At 37.6% G+C, this 9,584-nt stretch overlaps 1 protein-coding gene across 1 annotated transcript in view; it reads left to right on the forward strand.

Moving 5' to 3' along the window:
• The window catches only part of LOC135103706 (uncharacterized), a 171,429-nt gene extending 162,266 nt beyond the window's left edge, over nucleotides 1-9,163 (forward strand). Inside the window, exon 8 of the mRNA XM_064010303.1 lies at nucleotides 8,123-9,163. The gene's annotated coding sequence lies outside the window, so the exon portion shown is untranslated. The remainder of the gene's footprint in view (nucleotides 1-8,122) is intronic.
• Nucleotides 9,164-9,584: the final 421 nt, after the last annotated feature.

Here is a 9,584-nt window from a genome sequence, read left to right on the forward strand (position 1 = left end):
ATATATATATATATATATATATATATATATATATATATATATATATATATATATATATATATATATATATATATATATATATATATATATATAAAGTAGAAAATAAGAAGATTGGTTGGTTATTACCTGGTGTGGTTGGAGTCAAGGAGCAGAAATGACTGTTGTGAGGGATAGCGGAAGGAAGAAAATTACGAAACTCGAAAAAAAAAAGTGTTAAAAGTGAGTGAAATTGTGTTGGGTTACTATATAAATAATTTAACTGAATTATTCTGGTTGTTAAGGTTAGGCTGAATTCATATGCTTGATATATAGCGATTCAAATAATTTAACTTCACTTGGGAAGATTGCTTTCTTCTATTAATGAATGAGTATGTTCAGTACAATGTGAGCGGATAGGGAGAAAGAAGGGTGAGAGAGTGGGTGTCCGGTACGACCCGAGACTCCCTTGTGTTCAGCGATACCGTGAGAAAGATTTCTTTTCCTGACACTTACATGTCAGACAAGTGTAATGATACATTATATTGGAAACAAGTTTAGAAGGAATGAAATCTTTGTAAAGGTAAAAGAACTTTGAAGTATAAGAGATATTAAAAATTATTTAAAAAAATTGTAATCAGGAAAGTATATTCTCAATAACTGATCTAATTTCTTTCTAATTGCATAGCTTAAATGACCGTAGAAAGGGAGTTTAATGTATTATGTGCGCGAGACCTGTTCTTTTATCTGAGTTGGGTTGATACAATTATTTACAAACTCCAAGATACAATTTTCAATAATATTAAGTGCATATCCATTATTTTTTGGGAAAAAAAAATCAGTTAGGAATTTTACTTCATCATGAAAAAATCATTTTGAGAAGATATAACTCCTATGTAAAAATGTTCTCATATTTTTTACTTTAAAGAATCGTGGAATGAATGACCATTAATTAGTACCTAAACCTGTAAAAATTGGTTTCCTGTCTACTGAGATCGAGACCATTATTATCTGTCTCAGGTCAGGGTTCCTAGTGAACGGACGTGTTTAGTGAGCAGTGACCTGACGTTAATATAGCTGGCTAGTGTAGACATGGCGCCTTGTGTTGCTGAGTCGTCTGGTTGTGTTAGTTCTCCTGTTCTCGAGGCCTTCGTTGTGAAGATCTCAGAGGTGGAGGCTGAGTTCCATCGAAGGATCTCGGAGGTGCAGGCTGAGTTTCGTGAGAGGATCTCAGACCTGCAGGCTGAGTTCTGTGAGGGGATCTCAGCACCTGTGGGAGGGTCGTGCCCCACCGTCACCTTACCTAGTAAGGCGACGGAGGAGCACTGGCCGGTTGTGTGCAGGGGAGCCAAGAGGGTGAAGGTCCTTAGGGCGCCTTGCATGGAGACGAAGAATCCCTTCAGTGTGCTGGAGGAAGTGAAAGAGATGAAGGTGGACATGGGGGGAGGAGACAAGAAGGAGGGAGCAGATGCAGTTACTCTGTCCCAAGGGAGAGTACTTAGTGTTTGGTGATCATCAGGTTAGGCACTTAGATAGTGCGTTCTGGGCTAGAGATAGGAAGCGTAGGTCGAGGGTGTTTGCCGGGGGCCAGGATAGGGAAAGTAGCTGAGAGGCTAGACACGTGCTTGGAAAAAGATGGGACCAAGCCCATTGTTTTTCTCAGTGCGGGAGGGAATGACCTTGGTAAGGTCAGGAGTGAGGAGCTTATCGGGAGGTTTCGACAGGCTTTGGACAGGATTAGGGACAAGGGAGGGATCCCTGTGGTATGTGGTGTCTTGCCAAGGAGGGGAGTTGGTGCTGAGTGGCTGTCCAGGGCTATTACAGTGAATCGCGGGCTTGCAAATCATTGTAATAGTAATGGATGGACGTTCATAGACAACTGGGACTTTTTCTATGGTAGGGACACCTTGTACGCCAGGGATGGAGTGCATTTATCACGCCAGGGTGTTCGTGTTTTAGCGGAACACTTGAGCGGGAGGTAACTGCACTCCAGCGCTTTTTTCGTTAGTCGGGAGAGAAGAAGGGGTTGTGAGGAGAAAACGAAGGACAAATTAGTTAAATCTAGAAATGTAGCTAGCTCAGGGAAGTTGAGAAATAGCTTAAGTCTTTGCTACACAAACTGTAGAAGTATTTTGAATAAAATAGACTTGCTTAGAGGAATAGCGTGTGTAAAGAAATTTGATATCATTGCTTTAACTGAAACTTGGTTAGATATGTCAGGAAAAGTATTTAAACCAGAGGTTAAGATAGATGGTTATACATTGTTCTATAAAGATAGGGAAAACAGGCGTTATACGTTAGGGACACATTACAGTGTTGTATTAACAGTAAAATTAAAACAGGTAATAAAGCAGAGTCGATATGGGTGGATATTAAGGATGGATCACAGTCAGTAGTACTGGGAATAGTGGACAAACCACCGACCAGTACAAAGGAAATTAACACCTCACTGTGGCAGAAAATAAATAGAGCAGGCAGGTACAGTCAGGTATGTGTGGTAGATTTTAATTTTAGGAATATCGACTGAAGTCTGATGGTGGGTAACAAGGAAGCAGAGGAATTCAGAGGTAATTCAGGATATTTTTTTTTTAAACAGGTAGTCGTAGAACCCACAAGGGGGGGTAATATTCTAGATTTAATTCTTACTAACAGGGAGGAAGCAGTCACGCAGGTAGAGGTTGGAGGACAGCTAGGTAACAGTGACCATAGGGAAATTAGGTACAATTTAAAATGGGAAGAAACTTTTAGAAGCAAAAACACTAGTATAATACCTGATTTTAGGATAGCAGATTTTGAGGAATAAAAAAGGTACCTTCAAGGAATTGACTGGCAAGGGATGCAGGGTGAGGTCAGGTCCGGGACGGAGTTGAGAGAGATAAGGCAAGATGAGAGAGGTGAGGTGAGGTCTGAGGGTGTAGGACAAGATGAGGGAAGATGTGTCCGGAAGGGGCGGAAGAGAGAGGGAGGGGGGAGATAGGTGTGAGTATGTTGGAATGTCAGGTCATGCTGAAATGAGAGGGGTGAGGTCGAGGCGAGTAGATGAGGCAGTGGAGAGGATGGTAGGGCCCGAGATGAGATGATTAGGTGAACTAAATGTAGATGAAATGTATAAATATTTCGTAGATAAAATTCATACAGGTCAGTTAGCAAATAATATTATCCCGTATAGGACAATAAGATCACAAAAAAATTACCCTAAATGGATGACTGCTAGATTAAAACATTATATAGGGCGTAAGAGAAGTATATATAAGAGATTAAGAGCAGGTGAAGTTTTAAGGACACAATATAATGAATTAGTTAGAACAGTCAGGAAGTTAACGAGGAAAGCTAAGGGCAATTATGAACTAAAGGTAGCCAGCCAGGCGAAGACGGACCCCAAGGGATTTTATCAGGTATACAGGACGAAGAATAAGGATACGTAGGTCCATTAAAGGCAGCATATGGGGAGCTGGTTAGTTCTGGGGAGGAGATAAGTAAACTTCTGAATGATTATTTTTTAACTGTCTGTCCTTTTTCCCTTTTTCCTGTCACCCAAGAAAACATGCAGGATATGCCAGATAGTGAACAGGTGTTTAGAGCAGATGAGAATGAGAAGCTGACAGATATTTCCATAACTAGGGAGATAGTGGAACAGGAGATAGATAGGCTAAAAAGTCCAAAACACCAAGACCAGATGAAATATATCCCAGAGTACTTAAGAGGTTATTAGTAAGCCGTTAGTTTCTGTTTTTAGGAAATCAGGTGAGGTACCAGTAATGTAGAGGCAGGCTAATGTAGTACCCATCTATAAGAAAGGAGATAAAACTTTAGCATCTAACTATAGACTTGTCAGCTTAACTTCAGTTGTAGGTAAAGTATTAGAGTCAATAATAGCGAGGAACATTAGGGAACATTTACACAAACATAACTTAATAAATCAGTCACAGCATGGCTTCACGAAGGGGAAGTCTTGCCTGACAAACTTGTCAAATTTTTACAGTAAAGTGTACGAGGCAGTAGATAATGGTGATAGTTATGATATCTTATATCTGGACTTTTAGTAAAGCATTTGACAAGGTACCCCATCAAAGGCTCCTGAGAAAGGTTAGGGCACACGGGATAGATGGGAAGGTGTTAGGCTAGATAGGGTCATGGCTTAGCGACATGCGACAGAGTTGTAATAAACGGCTTGAAATCCGAGTGGGGTCATGTAATTAGTGGGGTGCCACAGGGATCAGTATTAGGGCCATTGTTATTTCTAATATATATATATATATATATATATATATATATATATATATATATATATATATATATATATATATATATATATATATATATATATATATATATATATATATATATATATATATATATATATATATATATATATATATATATATATATATATCAATGACTTGGACAGTGGAATTACTAGTGGTTAGTAAATTTGCGGATGACACAAAGATAAGTAGATTAATTAGGTCAGAGTCGGATGCCATCGCCTTGCAGGCAGATTTAGGTAGGATGAATGAATGGACGGGCAGATGGCAAATGCAATTTAATACCAATAAATGCAAAGTACTTAGCGTAGGTAGAGGAATCCAACACAGAAGGTACACATTAAACAACCAAACTCTGGTAGGTACAGGGTACGAGAAAGATTTAGGAGTTATAGTTAGCTCTGAACTCCGTCTAGGGAAAACAATGCATAATGGCCAGAAACAGGGCAAATAGGGTACTAGGATTCATTTTTATGAGTGTTAAAAGTAGAAGGCCGGAAGTAATATCAAAGTTATACTTGGCGCTGGTCAGACCTCATATAGACTACGCTGTGCAGTTCTGGTCCCCATATTACAGGAAAGATATAGGTCTATTAGAATCAGTACAGAGGAGAATGACTAAAAGGATACAGGGGATGAGGAGTATTCCTTACGAGGCGAGATTGAAGTTGTTAAATCTATATTCTTTAGAGAGACGTAGGTTAAAAGGGGACCTGATAGAAGTCTTTAAGTAGTATAAAGGTTATAACAAGGGGATGTAAGCAAAATTCTTAGGATCAGCAACCAGGGTAGAACAAGAAATAACGGGTTCAAGCTTGAAAAATTTAGGTTTAGGAAGGAGATAGGAAAAAATTGATTCTCAAATAGAGTGGTAGATGAGTGGAACGGACTCAGTAATCATGTTGTTAGTGCTAGGACATTAGAGAGTTTTAAGAGAAGATTAGACAGGCTTATGGATGGGGATAATAAATGGAAATAGATAGGTATATTTCATACAGGGACTGAGACGTGTAAGCCTGGTCGCTTGCAGCTTCCCTTATTTCTTATGTTCTTACGTTCTTATGAGACAAGAAAATCTAAGAAGAGTTTATCATTATTTTCAATTTTTATACGTGAATTTAATATTTTGACGTTTAGTACTGGAGAGTGTTCATTATTGTCAAAAAGTAAAAAAAAAGAATTGTTAACATACTTCGTATAATATACTGGTTTGAAAGCTGTGGGACAATCCGACAATCTTCTCAAAATGGTTGATTTTTCATGATGAAGTAAAATTTCTGATTTTTTTTCCCCAAAAATAATGTTCATCCACTTAATATTGTTGAAAATTGTATCGTAGAGTTTGTAAGTAATGATAACAAAAAAAAAAAAATCATTGGCAAAGGTAGAACCTAAACAAGAGTTCATGACAACACCATCAGTCTGAATGTATAATATAATAAGGGAACCTGCAAGAAGCCACCAGGCTTACATGTGGCAGTCCCTGTATGAAATATACCTATCATAGCCATCCATAAACCCGTCTAATCTTCTCTTAAAGCTCCCTAATGTCTTAGCACTAACAACATGATTACTGAGTACGTTCCATTCATCTACCACTCTATTTGAGAACCTTTTTTTTTTTTTATCTTTCTTAAACCTAAAATTTTCAAGCTTGAACCCTTTATTTCTTGTTCTGTCCTGGTTGCCGATCCTAAGAATTTTGTTTATATCCTCCTTGTTATAGCCCTTATACCACTTAAAGATTTCTTTCATGTCCCTTCTTAACCTATGTCTCTCTAAAGAATGTAAATTTAACAGCTTCAATCTCGCCTCGTAAGGAATACTCCTCATCCCCTGTATACTTTCAGTCAATCTCCTTTGTACTGATTCTAATATACCTATATCCTTCCTGTAATGTGTGGACCAGAACTGCACATTGTAGTCTGGATGAGGTTTGACCAGCGCCAAATATAATTTTAATATTACTTTGGGCCTTCTACTTTTAACACTCCTAAAAATTAATCCTAATACCCTATTTGCATTGTTTCTGGCCTCTTCACATATATTAGAAACAGCCAACAATAGTAAATATACCTTTGGTTTATGTCATCCCTATGTAGTTATAAATTTTACAATCAAGTCTAAAAATAAATAAATAAATAAAAACTAGTAACACCACATTTATATCTTCAACTTTCCAGTTCCATGTTCCACCTCGTGCACCCATGAAACTAATCTGTATTTCTCCGCTCTAGAAATACAACAATCGTTACGACGACAGAACAAATCAGTGAGTGACGCTGAGAAACTCAAAGTGCTCTCGTGAAGATTCCTGATAAAATCCTTGTGTCACCACAGTACAGTAGTCAGCAAACATGCAACATATTCTCCATTCTGTTACTAGGCATGAAAGCAATACTGAAGTATTGCTGGGATAGAAGAAATAATTAGATTGCGCCACATAAATATTAATAGATGATGGACTTGCCGGCTAGCGGATAAGTAGAATGATGAAATTTTTATCTATCTTCCTTAAATCCCCTCCATTCACTTATCCAAAACTCTGCCCACTCCATGCCCTCTTGAAGGTATCCACGCGGTCTGAGATATTTAAAATTTCAAGTGAAAACAAATGAATACAGCTTATATATATATATATATATATATATATATATATATATATATATATATATATATATATATATATATATATATATATATATATATATATATATATATATATATATATATATATATATATATATATATATATATATATATATATATATATATATATATATATATATATATATATATATATATATATATATATATATATATATATATATATATATATATATATATATATATAAACACACAAAGAAAAAAAATCGGGGAACTCGTAGTCTGAATTTAGATCTGAGTTAGTACCTTGAAAAGGGTAAAAACAGAAGGTTTTGTTTTTGTAGGAATCTAGGTGGCTGTTGTCTATCTTATAAGTAGATCAGTTACCTTTACTATGGCCAAACTGTGGAATAAATTAAGCTTTTCGCAACTCCAGATAGTCAGACAACCTGTAAAGATTCCGAAGTTCCCCTTAAATTAACTGATTCTACTTCACGATCTACGAGTAAATGCATCCTGTGTAAATGGTCCCACCTAGCAACTAAATGCAAAAATTATGAAGTCCACAGTAATTGACTTTATGCATTAGAGAGTTTGAAAGATGTGAGAAGTTTACTTCCCATCGTACACCGGAGAATTGTAATTTAAGTTACGACTGTATCACTCATGCTCTCGTGGATTCCATTTTATTTATTTATTTTTTTTATTTATTTATTTTTTTTATTTATTTATTTTTTTTATCATTATGGGATGGATTCCAGGGGGAGACGAGAAATGTGCTCACATTTAGGTTTATGAACATTCACGATAAACCAACAGGTCTGAAAATAGGTTCAGTACTTATAATTACGGTTAAAATTACCCAGTCTAAAAAAAAAAAAGAGCACAGAGGATCTTTATTAGCAACAATTTGTCAGGCACTTTAAAATTTATACCGATGTGGAATTTTCATGTGTCATAGAAATGGAAACTACGATTTATTTATGTAAATCTTACATTAAGGCTTGGTTCTAAGCATATAAGATTAAATCTTCTAGTTTTCGAAAGTCCTTGCAGAAATTTTAGGATGGATGGAATGAAAGAATTTATAAATCAAGTGAACGACAAAATCAATATCCTAGATCCAAAATTGCTGGATACAGTAGTTGTTATTGTCCTTGTAACTATTGGTGCAAACCAGTAGTTGATCAATTACTGGTCTAACTCAAGAACATGTCATCGCATTCTTTAAAGATCAAAACTGCACTAATACCCGTTCGCCTTATTCCTTCTAGTTCTGGTGGCCAGTGAGGTGAAGCAAACATGGGGGCAACCCAGGGAGGTCCACTGATGATACAGAATACAGGTGAGCATCTGGTATCCCTGACTGCGACGCCTTAAATTTCCTATCCTATGCCTGGTTTCGCCTATGAAAGCTAATGCAGTATCGCCGTCAGATAATCTCTCGACACTAATACACTCTCGACACTAATACGTAAACACTTCTTACACATCCCAACCCCCGATCCAGTGTGAAATTCCTTTGTGCTAACGGAAAATACATACATGACAAAGGCGTGCAATAAAACAACCCTTACAAAATAACAATAATAATCTACGTATCCTGTGTGGGATTATATAAGCTGCGAGGTGACTAATCGCACGCCGCAGTCTTGCTGAAGATGGAAGAGGCAAAGGAAACCCTACACCGCTGCCGTTTCCAGAACATCTGGGAAGCATCCTGCCATCCTGGTGAGGCCAGCAGCTCCAGGTCGGAGGTGCCATCAGGTTCTGAGGAATGCGCGTCTGCTGTCTTCTATCCCTCAAGATACCGCGGATCTACAACACCAATGCGATCACATCTCCATGTCCCCTGGTTCTGCAACTGTACCTCCGCCATTGCGGCAGTGGCCACAGCATCAGTCTTCGGTGCATGCCTTCTGGAAATGCCCTAATTTGCCATAACTCCTGCACGAGCTGTTTCTCATCAGACAGGTCGCCTGACGGGCGCGTGGCATTTTTTTTCGCTGCCGTTCCCACGATTAGCCACCGTCCGTTTCCCGAGACGTCATCCGTGATGTTAACGGCAGCCACAGACTCGCACTAGGGTCCTGTAGGGTACCTCTATACTGCACGGTATGCTATACAGCACTGGCATTCAACTACCAGTCTGTGGGCCAAATTCGGACTTTTGGTGTGTTTCCATTGGGCCTTTAATGGGATTTGAGTAGCCTAATTAAAATAAATTAATGAAATATTTAGTTACTCATGTATTCACATACGAAATTTTGCATAGATGTTTACCATGACCACCTGTATTAATTAGAATTAGATGACTGAAACAAATGATCAACTTTAATAATACGAGTATATGTATAGTTTTAAAGAATAGGTAAAATAAATGTATAGTCAGTCCTCCATCATTTTCATTACCCGACCTTACCCCTCAGGCTTACTTACTCAGGAAATAAACATTTCAAACAGGGAAGCCACAGAACGCTTGACTTCTGATCTTTCTAAAATTTCTGATTGGGGCAGAGCAAAATTGGTATTGTTCAGTGCCTCAAAAACTCAATTCTTCCATCTATCAACTCAACACAACCTTTCAGACAACTATCTCCTTTTCTTCAATGACACTCCACTGCCCCCCTCTTCTACACTGAACATCCTCGGTCTGTTCTTTACTCATAATCTGAACTGGAAACTTCAAATTTAATCTCTAGCTAAAACAGTTTCTATAAAGTTAGGCGCTCTGAG

This window comes from Scylla paramamosain, chromosome 9 (genome assembly GCF_035594125.1).
Source record: "Scylla paramamosain isolate STU-SP2022 chromosome 9, ASM3559412v1, whole genome shotgun sequence".
Taxonomy (NCBI): domain Eukaryota; kingdom Metazoa; phylum Arthropoda; class Malacostraca; order Decapoda; family Portunidae; genus Scylla; species Scylla paramamosain.